Genomic DNA, 22049 nt, shown 5'->3' with positions numbered 1-22049 from the left:
ATTAATAAACTTTCAATAGAACGTGATTATCTTTCAAAGTAAAGCTTGTACTGAGAAAAGGAACACTGATGTCAGTTCTAACAATGCTTTCACAAGTAGCAAACAACTGCTTCTCTTTACAAAGAAACACATGTGCGTTTGGTACTAAAGCTTTTGTGAAATTAATAAACTTCCAAAAGAACTAAATTATCTTTCAAAGTAAAGCTTGTACTGAGAAAAAGAACACTGATCTCAGTTCTAACAATGCTTTCACACGAAGCAAACAACTTCTTGACTTTAAAGAAATACATGTGCGTTTGGTACTAAAGCTTTCGTGAAATTAATAACCTTTCAAAAGAACCCGATTATCATTCAAAGTAAGGCTTGTACTGAGAAAAGGAACACTGATCTCAGTTCTAAAAATGCTTTCACACGTAGGAAACAACTGCTTCTTTTAACAAAGAAACACATGTGCGTTTGGTACTAAAGCTTTCATGAAATTAATAAACTTTCAAAAGAACTCAATTATCTTTCAAAGTAAAGCTTGTACTGATTAAAAGAACTCTGATCTCGGTTCTAACAATGCTTTCACACGAAGCAAACAACTTCTTGACTTTACAAAGAAACACATGTGCGTTTGGTCCTAAAGCTTTCGTGAAATTAATAAACTTTCAAAAGAACCCGATTATCTTTCAAAGTAAATCTTGTACTGAGAAAAGGAACACTGATCTCAGTCCTAACAATGCTTTCCCATGTAGAAAACAACTGCTTGTCTTTACACAGAAACACATGTGCGTTTCTTACTAAAGCTTTCGTGAAATTAATAAATTTTGAAAAGAACATGATTATCTTTCAAAGTAAAGCTTGTATTGAGAAAAGGATCACTGATCTCAGTTCTAACTATGTTTTCACATGTAGTAAACAAATGCTTGTCTTTACAAAGAAACACATGTGCCTTTCTTACTAAAGCTTTCGTGAAATTAATAAACATTCAAAAGAACACAATTATCTTTCAAAGTAAAGCTTGTACTGAGAAAAGGAAAACTGAACTCAGTTCTAACAATGCTTTCACACGTAGCAAATAACTGCTTGTCTTTACAAAGAAACACATGTGCGTTTCTTACTAAAGATTTCGAGAAATTAATTAACTTTCAAAAGAACTTGATTATCTTTCAAAGAAAAGCTTGTACTGAGAAAAGGAACACTGATCTCAGTTCTAACAATGCTTTCACACGTAGCAAACATCTGCTTGTCTTTACAAAGAAAAACGTGCGTTTCTTACTAAAGTTTCGTGATATTAGTAAACTTTCAAAAGAACGCGATAATCTTTCAAGTAAAGCTTGTATTGAGAAAAGGAACACTGATCTCAGTTCTAACTATTCTTTCACATGTAGGAAACAACTGTTTGTCTTTACAAAGAAAAACATGTGCCTTTCTTACTAAACCTTCAGTGAAATTAATAAACATTCAAAAGAACACGATTATCTTGCAAAGTAAAGCTTGTACTGAGAAAAGGAACACTGATCTCAGTTCTCACAATGCTTTCACACGTAACAAACAACTGCTTGACATGAAAAAGAAACACAGGTGCCTTTCTTACTAAAGCTTTCGTGAAATTAATAAACGATCCAAAGAACTCAATTATCTTTCAAAGTACAGCTTGTACTGAAAAATGGAACACTGATCTCACTTCTAACAATGCTTTCCCATGTAACAAACAACTGCTTGTCTTTACAAAGAAACACACGTGCATTTGGTACTAAAACTTTGGTGCAATTAATAAACTTTCAAAAGAACTCGATTATCTTTCAAAGTAAAGCTTGTACTAAGAAAAGGAACACTGATCGCAGTTCTAACAATGCTTTCACACGTAGCAAACAACTGCTTGACTTTACAAAGAAACACATGTGCGTTTGGTACTAAAGCTTTCGTGAAATTAATAAACTTTCAAAAGAACTCGATCATCTTTAAAATAAAGCTTGTACTGAGAAAAGGAAGACTGATCTCAGTTCTAACAATGCTTTCACACGTAGCAAACAACTGCTTCTCTTTACACAGAAACACATGTGCATTTCTTAATAAAGCTTTCGTGAAATTCGTAAACTTTCAAAAGAACTCGATTATCTTTCAAAGTAAATCTTGTACTGAGAAAAGGAACACTGATCTCCGTTCTAAAAACGCTTTCACACATAGCAAACAAGTGCTTTTCTTTACAAAGAAAAACATTAGCGTTTGGCTCTAAAGCTTTCGTGAAACTAATAAACTTTCAAAAGAAAGCTATTATCTTTCAAACTAATGCTTGTACTGAGAAAAGGAACACTGATCTCAGTTCTAATAATGCTTTCACACGTAGCAAACAACTGCTTGTCTTTACAAAGAAACACATCTGTGTTTCTTCCTAAAGCTTTTGTGAAATTAATAAACTTTCAAAAGAACTCAATTATCTTTCAAAGTAAAGCTTGTACTGACAAAAGGAACACTGATCTCAGTTCTAACAATGCTTTCACATGTAGCAAACAACCGCTTGTCTTTACAAAGAAACACATGTGCTTTCTTACTAAACTTCTTGAAATTAATAAACTTTCAAAAGAACGTTTTTATCTTTCAAATTAAAGCTTGTACTGAGAAAAGGAACACTGCTCTCAGTTCTAACAATACATTCACACATAGCAAACAACTGCTTGTCTTTACAAAGAAACACATGTGCCTTTCTTAGTAAAGCTTTCGTGAAATTAATAAACTTTCAAAAGAACGTGATTATCTTTCAAAGTAAAGCTTGTACTGACAAAAGGAACACTGATCTCAGTTCTAACAATGCCTTCACACATAGGAAACACCTGCTTGTCTTTACACAGAAACACATGTGTGTTTCTTACTAAAGCTTTCGTGAGATTAATAAACTTTCAAAAGAACGTGATTATCTTTAAAGTAAAGCTTGTACTGAGAAAAGGAACACTGATCTCAGTTCTAACAATGCTTTCACACGTAGCAAACAACTTCTTGTCTTTACAAAGAAACACATGTGCGTTTCTTAATAAAGCTTTCGTGAAATTAATAAACTTTCAAAAGAACGCTATTATCTTTCAAATAAAGCTTGTACCGAGAAAAGGAACACTGATCTCAGTTTTAACAATGCTTTCAAATGTAGCAAACAACTTCTTGTCATTACAAAGGAACACATGTGCGTTTTTAAAAGCTTTCGTGAAATTAATAAACTTTCAAAAGAACTCGAATGTCTTTCAAAGTAAAGCTTGTACTGAGAAAAGGAACACTGATCTCCGTTCTAACAATGCTTTCACACGTAGCAAACAACTGCTTTTCTTTACACAGAAACACATGTGTGTTTCTTCCTAAGGCTTTCGTGAAATTAATAAACTTTCAAAAACCGTGATTATCTTTCAAAGTAAAGCTTGTACTGAGAAAAGGAACACTGATCTCAGTTCTAACAATGCTTTCACACGAAGCAAACAACTGCTTGTATTTACAAAGAAACACTTGTGCGTTTCTTACTAAAGCTTTCGTGAAATTAATAAATTTTCAAAAGAACGTGATTATCTTTCAAAGGAAAGCTTGTACTGAGAAAAGGAACACTGATCTCAGTTCTAACAATGCTTTCACACATAGCAAACACTGCTTGTCTTTACTCAGAAACACATGTGCGTTTCATACTAAAGCTTTCTTGAGATTAATAAACTTTCAAAAGAATGCGATTATCTTTCAAAGTAAAGCTTGTACTGAGAAAAGGGAACACTGATCTCAGTTCTCAAAATGCTTTCAAATGTAGCAAACAACTGCTTGTCTTTACAAAGAAGTACATGAGCGTTTCTTAATAAAGCTTTCTTGAAATTAATAAACTTTCAAAAGAATGCGATTATCTTTCAAAATAAAGCCTGTACTGTTAAAAGGAACACTAATCTCAGTTCTAACAATGCTTTCACACGTAGCAAACAACTGCTTGTTTTATAAGGAACACATGTGTGTTTCTTGCTAAAGCTTTCGTGAAATTAATAAACTTTCAAAAGAACGCGATTATCTTTCAAAGTTAAGCTTGTTCTGAGTAAAGGAAGACTGATCTCAGTTCTAACAATGCTTTCACACGTAGCAAACAACTGCTTCTCTTTACACAGAAACACATGTGCATTTCTTAATAAAGCTTTCGTGAAATTCGTAAACTTTCAAAAGAACTCGATTATCTTTCAAAGTAAATCTTGTACTGAGAAAAGGAACACTGATCTCCGTTCTAAAAATGCTTTCACACATAGCAAACAAGTGCTTGTCTTTGCAAAGAAAAACATTAGCGTTTGGTACTAAAGCTTTCGTGAAACTAATAAACTTTCAAAAGAAAGCTATTATCTTTCAAACTAATGCTTGTACTGAGATAAGGAACACTGATCTCAGTTCTAATAATGCTTTCACACGTAGCAAACAACTGCTTGTCTTTACAAAGAAACACATCTGTGTTTCTTCCTAAAGCTTTTGTGAAATTAATAAACTTTCAAAAGAACTCAATTATCTTACAAAGTAAAGATTGTACTGACAAAAGGAACACTGATCTCAGTTCTAACAATGCTTTCACATGTAGCAAACATCTGCTTGTCTTTACAAAGAAAAACGTGCGTTTCTTACTAAAGTTTCGTGATATTAATAAACTTTCAAAAGAACGCGATAATCTTTCAAGTAAAGCTTGTATTGAGAAAAGGAACACTGATCTCAGTTCTAACTATTCTTTCACATGTAGGAAACAACTGCTTGTCTTTACAAAGAAAAACATGTGCCTTTCTTACTAAACCTTCAGTGAAATTAATAAACATTCAAAAGAACACGATTATCTTGCAAAGTAAAGCTTGTACTGAGAAAAGGAACACTGATCTCAGTTCTCACAATGCTTTCAAACGTAACAAACAACTGCTTGACATGAAAAAGAAACACAGGTGCCTTTCTTACTAAAGCTTTCGTGAAATTAATAAACGATCCAAAGAACTCAATTATCTTTCAAAGTACAGCTTGTACTGAAAAATGGAACACTGATCTCACTTCTAACAATGCTTTCCCATGTAACAAACAACTGCTTGTCTTTACAAAGAAACACACGTGCATTTGGTACTAAAACTTTGGTGCAATTAATAAACTTTCAAAAGAACTCGATTATCTTTCAAAGTAAAGCTTGTACTAAGAAAAGGAACACTGATCGCAGTTCTAACAATGCTTTCACACGTAGCAAACAACTGCTTGACTTTACAAAGAAACACATGTGCGTTTGGTACTAAAGCTTTCGTGAAATTAATAAACTTTCAAAAGAACTCGATCATCTTTAAAATAAAGCTTGTACTGAGAAAAGGAAGACTGATCTCAGTTCTAACAATGCTTTCACACGTAGCAAACAACTGCTTCTCTTTACACAGAAACACATGTGCATTTCTTAATAAAGCTTTCGTGAAATTCGTAAACTTTCAAAAGAACTCGATTATCTTTCAAAGTAAATCTTGTACTGAGAAAAGGAACACTGATCTCCGTTCTAAAAATGCTTTCACACATAGCAAACAAGTGCTTTTCTTTACAAAGAAAAACATTAGCGTTTGGCTCTAAAGCTTTCGTGAAACTAATAAACTTTCAAAAGAAAGCTATTATCTTTCAAACTAATGCTTGTACTGAGAAAATGAACACTGATCTCAGTTCTAATAATGCTTTCACACGTAGCAAACAACTGCTTGTCTTTACAAAGAAACACATCTGTGTTTCTTCCTAAAGCTTTTGTGAAATTAATAAACTTTCAAAAGAACTCAATTATCTTTCAAAGTAAAGCTTGTACTGACAAAAGGAACACTGATCTCAGTTCTAACAATGCTTTCACATGTAGCAAACAACCGCTTGTCTTTACAAAGAAACACATGTGCTTTCTTACTAAACTTCTTGAAATTAATAAACTTTCAAAAGAACGTTTTTATCTTTCAAATTAAAGCTTGTACTGAGAAAAGGAACACTGCTCTCAGTTCTAACAATACATTCACACATAGCAAACAACTGCTTGTCTTTACAAAGAAACACATGTGCCTTTCTTAGTAAAGCTTTCGTGAAATTAATAAACTTTCAAAAGAACGTGATTATCTTTCAAAGTAAAGCTTGTACTGACAAAAGGAACACTGATCTCAGTTCTAACAATGCCTTCACACATAGGAAACACCTGCTTGTCTTTACACAGAAACACATGTGTGTTTCTTACTAAAGCTTTCGTGAGATTAATAAACTTTCAAAAGAACGTGATTATCTTTAAAGTAAAGCTTGTACTGAGAAAAGGAACACTGATCTCAGTTCTAACAATGCTTTCACACGTAGCAAACAACTTCTTGTCTTTACAAAGAAACACATGTGCGTTTCTTAATAAAGCTTTCGTGAAATTAATAAACTTTCAAAAGAACGCTATTATCTTTCAAATAAAGCTTGTACCGAGAAAAGGAACACTGATCTCAGTTTTAACAATGCTTTCAAATGTAGCAAACAACTTCTTGTCATTACAAAGGAACACATGTGCGTTTTTAAAAGCTTTCTTGAAATTAATAAACTTTCAAAAGAACTCGAATGTCTTTCAAAGTAAAGCTTGTACTGAGAAAAGGAACACTGATCTCCGTTCTAACAATGCTTTCACACGTAGCAAACAACTGCTTTTCTTTACACAGAAACACATGTGTGTTTCTTCCTAAGGCTTTCGTGAAATTAATAAACTTTCAAAAACCGTGATTATCTTTCAAAGTAAAGCTTGTACTGAGAAAAGGAACACTGATCTCAGTTCTAACAATGCTTTCACACGAAGCAAACAACTGCTTGTATTTAAAAAGAAACACATGTGCGTTTCTTACTAAAGCTTTCGTGAAATTAATAAATTTTCAAAAGAACGTGATTATCTTTCAAAGGAAAGCTTGTACTGAGAAAAGGAACACTGATCTCAGTTCTAACAATGCTTTCACACATAGCAAACACTGCTTGTCTTTACTCAGAAACACATGTGCGTTTCATACTAAAGCTTTCTTGAGATTAATAAACTTTCAAAAGAATGCGATTATCTTTCAAAGTAAAGCTTGTACTGAGAAAAGGGAACACTGATCTCAGTTCTCAAAATGCTTTCAAATGTAGCAAACAACTGCTTGTCTTTACAAAGAAGTACATGAGCGTTTCTTACTAAAGCTTTCTTGAAATTAATAAACTTTCAAAAGAATGCGATTATCTTTCAAAATAAAGCCTGTACTGTTAAAAGGAACACTAATCTCAGTTCTAACAATGCTTTCACACGTAGCAAACAACTGCTTGTTTTATAAGGAACACATGTGTGTTTCTTGCTAAAGCTTTCGTGAAATTAATAAACTTTCAAAAGAACGCGATTATCTTTCAAAGTTAAGCTTGTTCTGAGTAAAGGAAGACTGATCTCAGTTCTAACAATGCTTTCACACGTAGCAAACAACTGCTTCTCTTTACACAGAAACACATGTGCATTTCTTAATAAAGCTTTCGTGAAATTCGTAAACTTTCAAAAGAACTCGATTATCTTTCAAAGTAAATCTTGTACTGAGAAAAGGAACACTGATCTCCGTTCTAAAAATGCTTTCACACATAGCAAACAAGTGCTTGTCTTTACAAAGAAAAACATTAGCGTTTGGTACTAAAGCTTTCGTGAAACTAATAAACTTTCAAAAGAAAGCTATTATCTTTCAAACTAATGCTTGTACTGAGATAAGGAACACTGATCTCAGTTCTAATAATGCTTTCACATGTAGCAAACAACTGCTTGTCTTTACAAAGAAACACATCTGTGTTTCTTCCTAAAGCTTTTGTGAAATTAATAAACTTTCAAAAGAACTCAATTATCTTACAAAGTAAAGCTTGTACTGACAAAAGGAACACTGATCTCAGTTCTAACAATGCTTTCACATGTAGCAAACAACTGGTTGTCTTTACAAAGAAACACATGTGCTTTCTTACTAAACTTCTTGATATTAATAAACTTTCAAAAGAACGTTTTTATCTTTCAAATTAAAGCTTGTACTGAGAAAAGGAACACTGCTCTCAGTTCTAACAATACATTCACACATAGCAAACATTTGCTTGTCTTTACACAGAAACACATGTGTGTTTCTTACTAAAGCTTTCGTGAGATTAATAAACTTTCAAAAGAACGTGATTATCTTATAGTAAAGCTTGTACTGAGAAAAGGAACACTGATCTCAGTTCTAACAATGCTTTCACACGTAGCAAACAACTTCTTTTTTTTTTTTAAAGATTTATTTATTTATTATGTATACAACATTCTACCTGCATGTATGCCCACATGCCAGAAGAGGGCGCCAGATCTCATTACAGATGGTTGTGAGCCACCATATGGTTGCTGGGAATTGAACTCAGGACCTCTGGAAGAGCAGGCAGTGCTCTTAACCATTGAGCCATCTCTCCAGTCCAGCAAACAACTTCTTGTCTTTACAAAGAAACACATGTGCGTTTCTTAATAAAGCTTTCGTGAAATTAATAAACTTTCAAAAGAACGCGATTATCTTTGAAATAAAGCTTGTACTGAGAAAAGGAACACTGATCTCAGTTCTAACAATGCTTTCAAACGTAGCAAACAACTGCTTGTCATTACAAAGAAACACATGTGCGTTTCTTAAAAGCTTTCATGAAATTAATAAACTTTCCAAAGAACTCGAATGTGTTTCAAAGTAAAGCTTGTACTGAGAAAAGGAACACTGATCTCAGTTCTAACAATGCTTTCACACGTAGCAAAAAACTGCTTGTCTTTACAAAGAAACACATGTGCGTTTCTTAAAAGCTTTCGTGAAATTAATAAACTTTCAAAAGAACTCGAATGTGTTTCAAAGTAAAGCTTGTACTGAGAAAAGGAACACTGATCTCAGTTCTAACAATGCTTTCACACGTAGCAAAAAACTGCTTGTCTTTACCAATAAACATATGTGCATTTCTTACTAAAGCTTTCGTGAAATTAATAAACTTTCAAAAGAACGGGATCATCTTTCAAAGTAAAGCTTGTACTGAGAAAAAGAACACTGATCTCCATTCTAAAAATTCTTTCACACATAGCAAACACTGCTTGTCTTTACATAAAACACATGTGCATTTCATACTAAAGCTTTCTTGAGATTAATAAACTTTCAAAAGAATGCGTTTATCTTTCAAAGTAAAGCATGTTCTGAGAAAAGGAACACTGATCTCAGTTCTAACAATGCCTTCACACATAGCAACCACCTGCTTGTCTTTACACAGAAACACATGTGCGTTTCTTACTAAAGAATTCATGAGATTAATAAACTTTCATAAGAACGTGATTATCTTTAAAGTAAAGCTTGTACTGAGAATAGGAACACTGATTTCAGTTCTAACAATGCTTTCACACGTAGCAAACAACTTCTTGTCTTTACAAAGAAACACATGTGCGTTTCTTAATAAAGCTTTTGTGAAATTAATAAACTTTCAAAAGAACGCGATTATCTTTCAAATAAAGCTTGTACTGAGAAAAGGAACACTGATCTCAGTTCTAACAATGCTTTCAAACGTAGCAAACCACTGCTTGTCATTACAAAGAAACACATGTGCGTTTCTTACTAAAGCTTTCGTGAAATTAATAAACTTTCAAAAGAACGCTATTATCTTTCAAATAAAGCTTGTACCGAGAAAAGGAACACTGATCTCAGTTTTAACAATGCTTTCAAACGTAGCAAACAACTTCTTCTCATTACGAAGGATCACATGTGCGTTTTTAAAAGTTTTCTTGAAATTAATAAACTTTCAAAAGAACTCGAATGTCTTTCAAAGTAAAGCTTGTACTGAGGAAAGGAACACTGATCTCCGTTCTAACAGTGCTTTCACACGTAGCAAACAACTGCTTTTCCTTACACAGCAACACATGTGTGTTTCTTCCAAAAGCTTTCGTGAAATTAATAAACTTTCAAAAACCGTGATTATCTTTCAAAGTAAAGCTTGTACTGAGAAAAGGAAGACGGATCTCATTTCTAACAATGCTTTCACACATAGCAAACACTGCTTGTCTTTACAGAGAAACACATGTGCATTTCATACTAAAGCTTTCTTGAGATTAATAAACTTTCAAAAGAATGTGATTATCTTTCAAAGAAAAGCTTGTAATGAGAAAAGGAACACTGATCTCATTTCTCAAAATGCTTTCACACGTAGCAAACAACTGCTTGTCTTTACAAAGAAATACATTTGCGTTTCTTACTAAAGCTTTCGTGAAATTAATAAACTTTCATAAGAATGCGATTATCTTTCAAAATAAAGCTTGTACTGTTAAAAGGAACACTTATCTCAGTTCTCACAAAGCTTTCACACGTAGCAAACAACTTCTTGCCTTTCAAAGAAACACATGTGCGTTTGGTACTAAAGCTTTCGTGAAATTAATATACTTTCAAAAGAACTCGATTATCATCCAAAGTAAATCTTGTACTGAGAAAAGCAACACTGATCTCAGTTCTAACAATGCTTTCACACGTAGCAAACATCTGCTTGTCTTTACAAAGAAAAACCTGCATTTCTTACTAAAGTTTCGTGATATTAATAAACTTTCAAAAGAACGCGATAATCTTTCAAGTAAAGCTTGTATTGAGAAAAGGAACACTGATCTCAGTTCTAACTATTCTTTCACATGTAGGAAACAACTGCTTGTCTTTACAAAGAAAAACATGTGCCTTTCTTACTAAACCTTCAGTGAAATTAATAAACATTCAAAAGAACACGATTATCTTACAAAGTAAAGCTTGTACTGAGAAAAGGAACACTGATCTCAGTTCTCACAATGCTTTCACACATAACAAACACCTGCTTGACATGAAAAAGAAACACAGGTGCCTTTCTTACTAAAGCTTTCGTGAAATTAATAAACGATCCAAAGAACTCAATTATCTTTCAAAGTACAGCTTGTACTGAAAAATGGAACACTGATCTCACTTCTAACAATGCTTTCCCATGTAACAAACAACTGCTTGTCTTTACAAAGAAACACACGTGCATTTGGTACTAAAACTTTGGTGCAATTAATAAACTTTCAGAAGAACTCGATTATCTTTCAAAGTAAAGCTTGTACTAAGAAAAGGAACACTGATCGCAGTTCTAACAATGCTTTCACACGTAGCAAACAACTGCTTGACTTTACAAAGAAACACATGTGCGTTTGGTACTAAAGCTTTCGTGAAATTAATAAACTTTCAAAAGAACTCGATCATCTTTAAAATAAAGCTTGTACTGAGAAAAGGAAGACTGATCTCAGTTCTACCAATGCTTTCACACGTAGCAAACAACTGCTTCTCTTTACACAGAAACACATTTGCATTTCATAATAAAGCTTTCGTGAAATTCGTAAACTTTCAAAAGAACTCGATTATCTTTCAAAGTAAATCTTGTACTGAGAAAAGGAACACTGAACTCCGCTCTAAAAATGCTTTCACACATAGCAAACAAGTGCTTTTCTTTACAAAGAAAAACATTAGCATTTGGTACTAAAGCTTTCGTGAAACTAATAAACTTTCAAAAGAAAGCTATTATCTTTCAAACTAATCCTTGTACTGAGAAAAGGAACACTGATCTCAGTTCTAATAATGCTTTCACACGTAGCAAACAACTGCTTGTCTTTACAAAGAAACACATCTGTGTTTCTTCCTAAAGCTTTTGTGAAAATAATAAACTTTCAAAAGAACTCAATTATCTTTCAAAGTAAAGCTTGTACTGACAAAAGGAACACTGATCTCAGTTCTAACAATGCTTTCACATGTAGCAAACAACTGCTTGTCTTTACAAAGAAACACATGTGCTTTCTTACTAAACTTCTTGAAATTAATAAACTTTCGAAAGAACGTTTTTATCTTTCAAATTAAAGCTTGTACTGAGAAAAGGAACACTGCTCTCAGTTCTAACAATACATTCACACATAGCAAACAACTGCTTGTCTTTACAAAGAAACACATGTGCCTTTCTTAGTAAAGCTTTCGTGAAATTAATAAACTTTCAAAAGAACGTGATTATCTTTCAAAGTAAAGCTTGTACTGAGAAAAGGAACACTGATCTCAGTTCTAACAATGCCTTCACACATAGCAAACACCTGCTTGTCTTTACACAGAAACACATGTGTGTTTCTTACTAAAGCTTTCGTGAGATTAATAAACTTTCAAAAGAACGTGATTATCTTTAAAGTAAAGCTTGTACTGAGAAAAGGAACACTGATCTCAGTTCTAACAATGCTTTCACACGTAGCAAACAACTTCTTGTCTTTACAAAGAAACACATGTGCGTTTCTTAATAAAGCTTTCGTGAAATTAATAAACTTTCAAAGAACGCGATTATCTTTCAAATAAAGCTTGTACTGAGAAAAGGAACACTGATCTCAGTTCTAACAATGCTTTCAAACGTAGCAAACAACTGCTTGTCATTACAAAGAAACACATGTGCGTTTCTTAAAAGCTTTCGTGAAATTAATAAACTTTCAAAAGAACTCGAATGTCTTTCAAAGTAAAGCTTGTACTGAGAAAAGGAACACTGATCTCCGTTCTAACAATGCTTTCAAACGTAGCAAACAACTGCTTGTCATTACAAAGAAACACATGTGCGTTTTTAAAAGCTTTCTTGAAATTAATAAACTTTCAAAAGAACTCGAATGTCTTTCAAAGTAAAGCTTGTACTGAGAAAAGGAACACTGATCTCCGTTCTAACAATGCTTTCACACGTAGCAAACAACTGCTTTTCTTTACACAGAAACACATGTGTGTTTCTTCCTAAGGCTTTCGTGAAATTAATAAACTTTCAAAAACCGTGATTATCTTTCAAAGTAAAGCTTGTACTGAGAAAAGGAACACTGATCTCAGTTCTAAAATGCTTTCACACGAAGCAAACAACTGCTTGTATTTACAAAGAAACACATGTGCGTTTCTTACTAAAGCTTTCGTGAAATTAATACATTTTCAAAAGAACGTGATTATCGTTCAAAGGAAACCTTGTACTGAGAAAAGGAACACTGATCTCAGTTCTAACAATGCTTTCACACATAGCAAACACTGCTTGTCTTTACTCAGAAACACATGTGCGTTTCATACTAAAGCTTTCTTGAGATTAATAAACTTTCAAAAGAATGCAATTATCTTTCAAAGTAAAGCTTGTACTGAGAAAAGGAACACTGATCTCAGTTCTCAAAATGCTTTCACACGTAGCAAACAACTGCTTGTCTTTACAAAGAAGTACATGAGCGTTTCTTACTAAAGCTTTCTTGAAATTAATAAACTTTCAAAAGAATGCGATTATCTTTCAAAATAAAGCCTGTACTGTTAAAAGGAACACTAATCTCAGTTCTAACAATGCTTTCACACGTAGCAAACAACTGCTTGTTTTACAAGGAACACATGTGTGTTTCTTCCTAAAGCTTTCGTGAAATTAATAAACTTTCAAAAGAACGCGATTATCTTTCAAAGTTAAGCTTGTACTGAGAAAAGGAAGACTGATCTCAGTTCTAACAATGCTTTCACACGTAGCAAACAACTGCTTCTCTTTACACAGAAACACATGTGCATTTCTTAATAAAGCTTTCGTGAAATTCGTAAACTTTCAAAAGAACTCGATTATCTTTCAAAGTAAATCTTGTACTGAGAAAAGGAACACTGATCCCCGTTCTAAAAATGCTTTCACACATAGCAAACAAGTGCTTGTCTTTACAAAGAAAAACATTAGCGTTTGGTAATAAAGCTTTCGTGAAACTAATAAACTTTCAAAAGAAAGCTATTATCTTTCAAACTAATGCTTGTACTGAGAAAAGGAACACTGATCTCAGTTCTAATAATGCTTTCACACGTAGCAAACAACTGCTTGTCTTTACAAAGAAACACATCTGTGTTTCTTCCTAAAGCTTTTGTGAAATTAATAAACTTTCAAAAGAACGTGATTATCTTTCAAAGTAAAGCTTGTACTGACAAAAGGAACACTGATCTCAGTTCTAACAATGCTTTCACATGTAGCAAACAACTGCTTGTCTTTACAAAGAAACACATGTGCTTTCTTACTAAACTTCTTGAAATTAATAAACTTTCAAAAGAACGTTTTTATCTTTCAAATTAAAGCTTGTACTGAGAAAAGGAACACTGCTCTCAGTTCTAACAATACATTCACACATAGCAAACAACTGCTTGTCTTTACAAAGAAACACATGTGCCTTTCTTAGTAAAGCTTTCGTGAAATTAATAAACTTTCAAAAGAACGTGATTATCTTTCAAAGTAAAGCTTGTACTGAGAAAAGGAACACTGATCTCAGTTCTAACAATGCCTTCACACATAGCAAACACCTGCTTGTCTTTACACAGAAACACATTTGTGTTTCTTACTAAAGCTTTCGTGAGATTAATAAACTTTCAAAAGAACGTGATTATCTTTAAAGTAAAGCTTGTACTGAGAAAAGGAACACTGATCTCAGTTCTAACAATGCTTTCACATGTAGGAAACAACTGCTTCTTTTACAAGGAACACATGTGTGTTTCTTCCTAAAGCTTTCGTAAAATTAATAAACTTTCAAAAGAACGCGATTATCTTACAGGTTAAGCTTGTACTGAGAAAAGGAACACTGATCTCAGTTCTAACAATGCTTTCACACGTAGCAAAGAACTTCTTGTATTTACAAAGAAACACATGTGCGTTTCTTAAAAGCTTTCGTGAAATTAATAAACTTTCAAAGAACGGGATCATCTTTCAAAGTAAAGCTTGTACTGAGAAAAAGAACACTGATCTCCATTCTAAAAATGCTTTCACACATAGCAAACACTGCTTGTCTTTACATAAAACACATGTGCATTTCATACTAAAGCTTTCTTGAGATTAATAAACTTTCAAATGAATGCATTTATCTTTCAAAGTAAAGCATGTTCTGAGAAAAGGAACACTGATCTCAGTTCTAACAATGCCTTCACACATAGCAACCACCTGCTTGTCTTTACACAGAAACACATGTGCGTTTCTTACTAAAGAATTCATGAGATTAATAAACTTTCATAAGAACGTGATTATCTTTAAAGTAAAGCTTGTACTGAGAATAGGAACACTGATTTCAGTTCTAACAATGCTTTCACACGTAGCAAACAACTTCTTGTCTTTACAAAGAAACACATGTGCGTTTCTTAATAAAGCTTTTGTGAAATTAATAAACTTTCAAAAGAACGCGATTATCTTTCAAACAAAGCTTGTACTGAGAAAAGGAACACTGATCTCCGTTCTAAAAATGCTTTCACACATAGCACACACTGCTTGTCTTTACATAGAATCACATGTGCATTTCATACTAAAGCTTTCTTGAGATTAATAAACTTTCAAAAGAATGCGTTTATCTTTCAAAGTAAAGCATGTTCTGAGAAAAGGAACACTGATCTCAGTTCTAACAATGCCTTCACACATAGCAACCACCTGCTTGTCTTTACACAGAAACACATGTGCGTTTCTTACTAAAGAATTCATGAGATTAATAAACTTTCATAAGAACGTGATTATCTTTAAAGTAAAGCTTGTACTGAGAATAGGAACACTGATTTCAGTTCTAACAATGCTTTCACACGTAGCAAACAACTTCTTGTCTTTACAAAGAAACACATGTGCATTTCTTAATAAAGCTTTCGTGAAATTAATAAACTTTCAAAAGAACGCTATTATCTTTCAAATAAAGCTTGTACCGAGAAAAGGAACACTGATCTCAGTTTTAACAATGCTTTCAAACGTAACAAACAACTTCTTCTCATTACAAAGGATCACATGTGCGTTTTTAAAAGCTTTCTTGAAATTAATAAACTATCAAAAGAACTCGAATGTCTTTCAAAATAAAGCTTATACTGAGAAAAGGAACACTGATCTCCGTTCTAACAATGCTTTCACACGTAGCAAACAACTTCTTTTCCTTACAGCAACACATGTGTGTTTCTTCCAAAGGCTTTCGTGAAATTAATAAACTTTCAAAAACCGTGATTATCTTTCAAAGTAAAACTTGTACTGAGAAAAGGAACACTGATCTCATTTCTAACAATGCTTTCACACATAGCCAACACTGCTTGTCTTTACAGAGAAACACATGTGCATTTCATACTAAAGCTTTCTTGAGATTAATAAACTTTCAAAAGAATGTGATTATCTTTCAAAGAAAAGCTTGTAATGAGAAAAGGAACACTGATCTCAGTTCTCAAAATGCTTTCACACGTAGCAAACAACTGCTTGTCTTTACAAAGAAATACATGTGCGTTTCTTACTAAAGCTTTCGTGAAATTAATAAACTTTCAAAAGAATGCGATTATCTTTCAAAATAAAGCTTGTACTGTTAAAAGGAACACTTATCTCAGTTCTCACAAAGCTTTCACACGTAGCAAACAACTTCTTGACTTTACAAAGAAACACATGTGCGTTTGGTACTAAAGCTTTCGTGAAATTAATAAACTTTCAAAAGAATTCGATTATGTTTCAAAGTAAAGCTTGTAGTGAGAAAGTGAACACTGATCTCAGTTCTAACAATGCTTTCACACGAAGCAAACAACTGCTTGTATTTACAAAGAAACACATGTGCGTTTCTTACTATAGCTTTCGTGATATTAATAAATTTTCAAAAGAACATGATTATGTTTCAAAGGAAAGCTTGTACTGAGAAAAGGAACACTGATCTCAGTTCTAACAATGCTTTCACACATAGCAAACACTGCTTGTCTTTACTCAGAAACACATGTGCTTTTCATACTGAAGCTTTCTTGAGATTAATAAACTTTCAAAAGAATGCGATTATCTTTAAAAGTAAAGCTTGTACTGAGAAAAGCAACACTGATCTAAGTTCTCAAAATGCTTTCCCATGTAGCAAACAACTGCTTGTCTTTACAAAGAAGTTCGTGAGCGTTTCTTACTAAAGCTTTCTTGAAATTAATAAACTTTCAAAAGAATGCGATTATCTTTCAAAATAAAGCCTGTACTGTTAAAAGGAACACTAATCTCAGTTCTAACAATGCTTTCACACGTAGCAAACAACTGCTTCTTTTACAAGGAAGACATGTGTGTTTCTTCCTAAAGCTTTCGTGAAATTAATAAACTTTCAAAAGAACGCGATTATCTTACAGGTTAAGCTTGTACTGAGAAAAGGAACACTGATCTCAGTTCTAACAATGCTTTCACACGTAGCAAAGAACTTCTTGTATTTACAAAGAAACACATGTGCGTTTCTTAATAAAGCTTTCGTGAAATTAATAAACTTTCAAAAGAACGCAATTATCTTTCAAATAAAGCTTGTACTGAGAAAAGGAACACTGATCTAAGTTCTAACAATGCTTTCAAACGTAGCAAACAACTGCTTGTCATTACAAAGAAACACATGTGCGTTTCTTAAAAGCTTTCGTGAAATAAATAACCTTTCAAAGGAACTCGAATGTGTTTCAAATAAAGCTTGTACTGAGAAAAGGAACACTGATCTCACTTCTAAAAATGCTTTCACACGTAGCAAACAACTGCTTGTCATTACAAAGAAACACATGTGCGTTTCTTACTAAAGCTTTCGTGAAATTAATAAACTTTCAAAAGAACGTGATCATCTTTCAAAGTAAAGCTTGTACTGAGAAAAAGAACACTGATCTCCGTTCTAAAAATGCTTTCACACATAGCAAACACTGCTTGTCTTTACATAGAAACACATGTGCATTTCATACTAAAGCTTTCTTGAGATTAATAAACTTTCAAAATTATCGTTTATCATTCAAAGTAAAACTTGTACTGAGAAAAGGAACACTGATCTCAGTTCTAACAATGCTTTCACACGAAGCAAATAACTGCTTGTCTTTACCCTGAAACACATGTGCGTTTCTTACTAAAGCATTCTTGAAATTAATAAACTTTCAAAAGAATGTGATTATCTTTCAAAATAAAGCCTGTACTGTTAAAAGAACACTGATCTCAGTTCTAACAATGCTTTCACACGTAGCAAACAACTGCTTGTTTTACAAGGAACACATGTGTGTTTCTTACTAAAGCTTTCGTGAAATTAATAAACTTTCAAAGAACACAATTATCTTTCAAAGTTAAGCTTGTACTGAGAAAAGGAACACTGATCTCAGTTCTAACAATGCTTTTAAACGTAGCAAACAACTTCTTGTCATTACAAAGGAACACATGTGCATTTCTTAAAAGCTTTCTTGAAATTAATAAACTTTCAAAAGAACTCGAATGTCTTTCAAAGTAAAGCTTGTACTGAGAAAAGGAACAATGATCTCCGTTCTAACAATGCTTTCACACGTAGCAAACAACTGCTTGTCTTTACAAGGAGACACATGTGTGTTTCTTCCTAAAGCTTTTGTGAAATTAATAAACTTTCAAAAAACGTGATTATCTTTCAAAGTAAAGCTTGTACTGAGAAAAGGAACACTGACCTCAGTTCTAACAATGCTTTCACACATTGCAAACACTGCTTGTCTTTACAGAGAAACACGTGTGCATTTCATACTAAAGCTTTCTTGAGATTAATAAACTTTCAAAAGAATGTGATTATCTTTCAAAGAAAAGCTTGTACTGAGAAAAGGAACACTGATCTCAGTTCTCAAAATGCTTTCACACGTAGCAAACAACGGCTTGTCTTTACAAAGAAATACATGTGCGTTTCTTACTAAAGCTTTCGTGAAATTAATAAACTTTCAAAAGAATGCATTTATCTTTCAAAATAAAGCTGGTACTGTTAAAAGGAACACTGATCTCAGTTCTCACAATGCTTTCACACGTAGCAAACAACTTCTTGACTTTACAAAGAAACACATGTGCGTTTGGTACTAAAGCTTTCGTGAAATTAATAAACTTTCAAAAGAACTCGATTTTCTTTCAAAGTAAAGCTTGTACTGAGAAAATGAACACTGATTTCAGTTCTAACAATGCTTTCACACGAAGCAAACAACTGCTTGTCTTTACAATGAAACACATGTGCGTTTCTTACTAAAGCTTTCGTGAAATTAATAAACTTTCAAAAGAACGCGATTATCTTTCAAAGTTAAGCTTGTACTGAGAAAAGGAACACTGATCTCAGTTCTAACAATGCTTTCACACGTAGCAAACAACTGCTTCTCGTTACAAAGAAACACATGTGCGTTTCTTAATAAAGCTTTCGTGAAATTAATAAACTTTAAAAAGAATTCGATTTTCATTCAAAGTAAAGCTTGTACTGAGAAAAGGAACACTGATCTCAGTTCTAACAATGCTTTCAAACGTAGCAAACAACTGCTTGTCTTTACAAAGAAACACATGTGCGTTTGGTACTTAAGGTTGTGTGAAATTAATAAACTTTCAAAAGAACTCGATTATCTTTCAAAGTAAAGGTTGTACTGAGAAAAGGAACACTGATCTTAGTTCTAACAATGCTTTCACACGTAGCAAACAACTGCTTGTCTTTACAAAGAAACACATGTGACTTTCTTACTAAATTTCTTGAAATTAATAAACTTTTAAAAGAACGTGATTATCTTTCAAAGTAAAGCTTGTACTGAGAAAAGGAACACTATTCTCAGTTCTCACAATGCTTTCACACGTTGCAAACAACTGCTCGTCATTACAAAGAAACACTTGTGCGTTTCTTAATAAAGCTTTCTTGAAATTAATAAACTTTAAAAAGAACTCGATTATCTTTCAAAGTAAAGCTTGTACTGAGAAAAGGAACATTGATCTCAGTTCTAACAATGCTTTCAAATGTAGCAAACAACTGCTTGTCTTTACAAAGAGACACATGTGCGTTTCTTAATAAAGCTTTCGTGAAATTAATAAACTTTCAAAAGAACTTGATTGTATTTCAAAGTAAAGGTTGTAGTGAGAAAAGGAACACTGATCTCAGTTCTAACAATGCTTTCACAGGTAGCAAACAACTGCTTGTCTTTACAAAGAAACACATGTGCGTTTCTTACTAAAGCTTTCGTGAAATTAATAAACTTTCAAAAGAACGTGATTATCTTTCAAAGTAAAGCTTGTTCTGAGAAAAGAAACACTGATCTCAGTTCTAACAATGCTTTCACACGTAGCAAACCACTGCTTGTCTTTACAAAGAAACACATGTGTGTTTGGTACTTAAGCTTTCGTGAAATTAATAAACCTTCAAAAGATCTCTATTATCTTCCAAAGTAAAGCTTGTACTGAGAAATGGAATACTGATCTTAGTTCTCAAAATGCTTTCAAACGTACCAAACAACTGCTTGTCTTTACAAGGAGCACATATGCCTTTCTTACTAAAGCTTTCGTGAAATTAATAAACTTTCAAAAGAACGTGATTATCTTTCAAAGTAAAGTTCGTACTGAGAAAAGGAACACTGATCTCAGTTCTCACCATGTTTTCACATGTAGCAAACAACTTCTTGACTTTACAAAGAAACACATGTGCGTTTGGTACTAAACCTTTCGTGAAATTAATAAACTTTCAAAAGAACTCGATTATCTTTCAAAGTAAAGCTTGTACTGAGAAAAGGAACACTGATCTCAGTTCTAACAATGCTTTCACACGTAGCAAACAACTGCTTGTCTTTACAAAGAAACACATGTGTGTTTGGTACTAAAGCTTTCTTGAGATTAATAAACTTTCAAAAGAATGCTATTATCTTTCAAAATAAAGCTTATACTGAGAAAAGGAACACTGATCTCAGTTCTCAAAATGCTTTCACACGTAGCAAACAACTGCTTGTCTTTACTATAAACACATGTGCCTTTCTTACTAAATTTCTTGAAATTAATAAACTTTCAAAAGAACATGATTATCTTTCAAAGTAAAGCTTGTACTGAGAAAAGGAACACTGATCTCAGTTCTAACAATGCTTTCACACGTAGCAAACAACTTCTTGACTTTACAAAGAAACACATGTGTGTTTGGTACTAAAGCTTTCGTGAAATTAATAAGCTTTCAAAAGAATTCGATTATCTTTCAAAGTAAAGCTTGTAGTGAGAAAATGAACACTGATCTCAGTTCTAACAATGCTTTCACACGTAGCAAACAACTGCTTGTCTTTAGAAAGAAACACATGTGCGTTTCTTACTAAAGCTTTCGTTAAATTAATAAACTTTAAAAAGAACTCGATTATCTTTCAAAGTAAAGCTTGTAGTGAGAAAATGAACACTGATCTCAGTTCTAACAATGCTTTCACACGTAGCAAACAACTGCTTGTCTTTAGAAAGAAACACATGTGCGTTTCTTACTAAAGCTTTCGTTAAATTAATAAACTTTAAAAAGAACTCGATTATCTTTCAAAGTAAAGCTTATACTGAGAAAAGGAACACTGATCTCAGTTCTAACAATGCTTTCAAACGTAGCAAACAACTTCTTGTCCTTACAAGGAAACACATGTGCTTTTATTACTAAAGCTTTGGAAATTAATAAACTTTCAAAAGAAAGCGATTATCTTTCAACGTGAAGCTTGTACTGATAAAAGGAACACTAATCTCAGTTCTAATAATGCTTTCACACATAGCAAACAACTGCTTGTCTTTACAAAGAAACACATGTGCGTTTTTTATTAAAGCTTTCTTAAAATTTGTCAACTTGCAAATGAACGTGATTATCTTTCAAAGTAAAGCTTGTACTGAGAAAAGAACACTGATCTCAGTTCTAACAATGCTTTCGCACGTAGCAAACAACTGTTTGTCTTTACAAAGAAACCCATGTGCCTTATTTACTAAAGATTTCTCGAAATTTATCAACTATCAAAAGAACGCAAGAGGCCCGGGCGGCGGAGGCACTGGCAGGCAGGCAAGTCCGGGCCGGAGGCACCGTTGCGCAGGCAGGCCCGGGTGGCAGAGGCACCGGCAGGCAGGCCTAGGTGGTGGAAGCACCGGCTCGCAGGCAGTCCTAGGCGGCGGAGGCACCGTCAGGCAGGCCCTGGTGGCGGAGGCACCTGCAGGCAGGCCCTGGTGGCGGAGGCACCAGCGCGCAGGCAGTCCCGGGCGGCGGAGGCACCGGCAGGTAGGCAAGTCCAGGCTGCAGAGGCACCGGCGCCCAGGCAGGCCCGGGTGGCGGAGGCAACGGCAGGCAAGTCTAGGCGGCAGAAGCACCGGCGCGCAGG

The sequence above is a fragment of the Chionomys nivalis genome, chromosome 20, assembly GCF_950005125.1.
Source record: "Chionomys nivalis chromosome 20, mChiNiv1.1, whole genome shotgun sequence".
In the NCBI taxonomy this organism is placed as follows: Eukaryota; Metazoa; Chordata; class Mammalia; order Rodentia; family Cricetidae; genus Chionomys; species Chionomys nivalis.
This window is presented reverse-complemented; position numbering follows the sequence as displayed.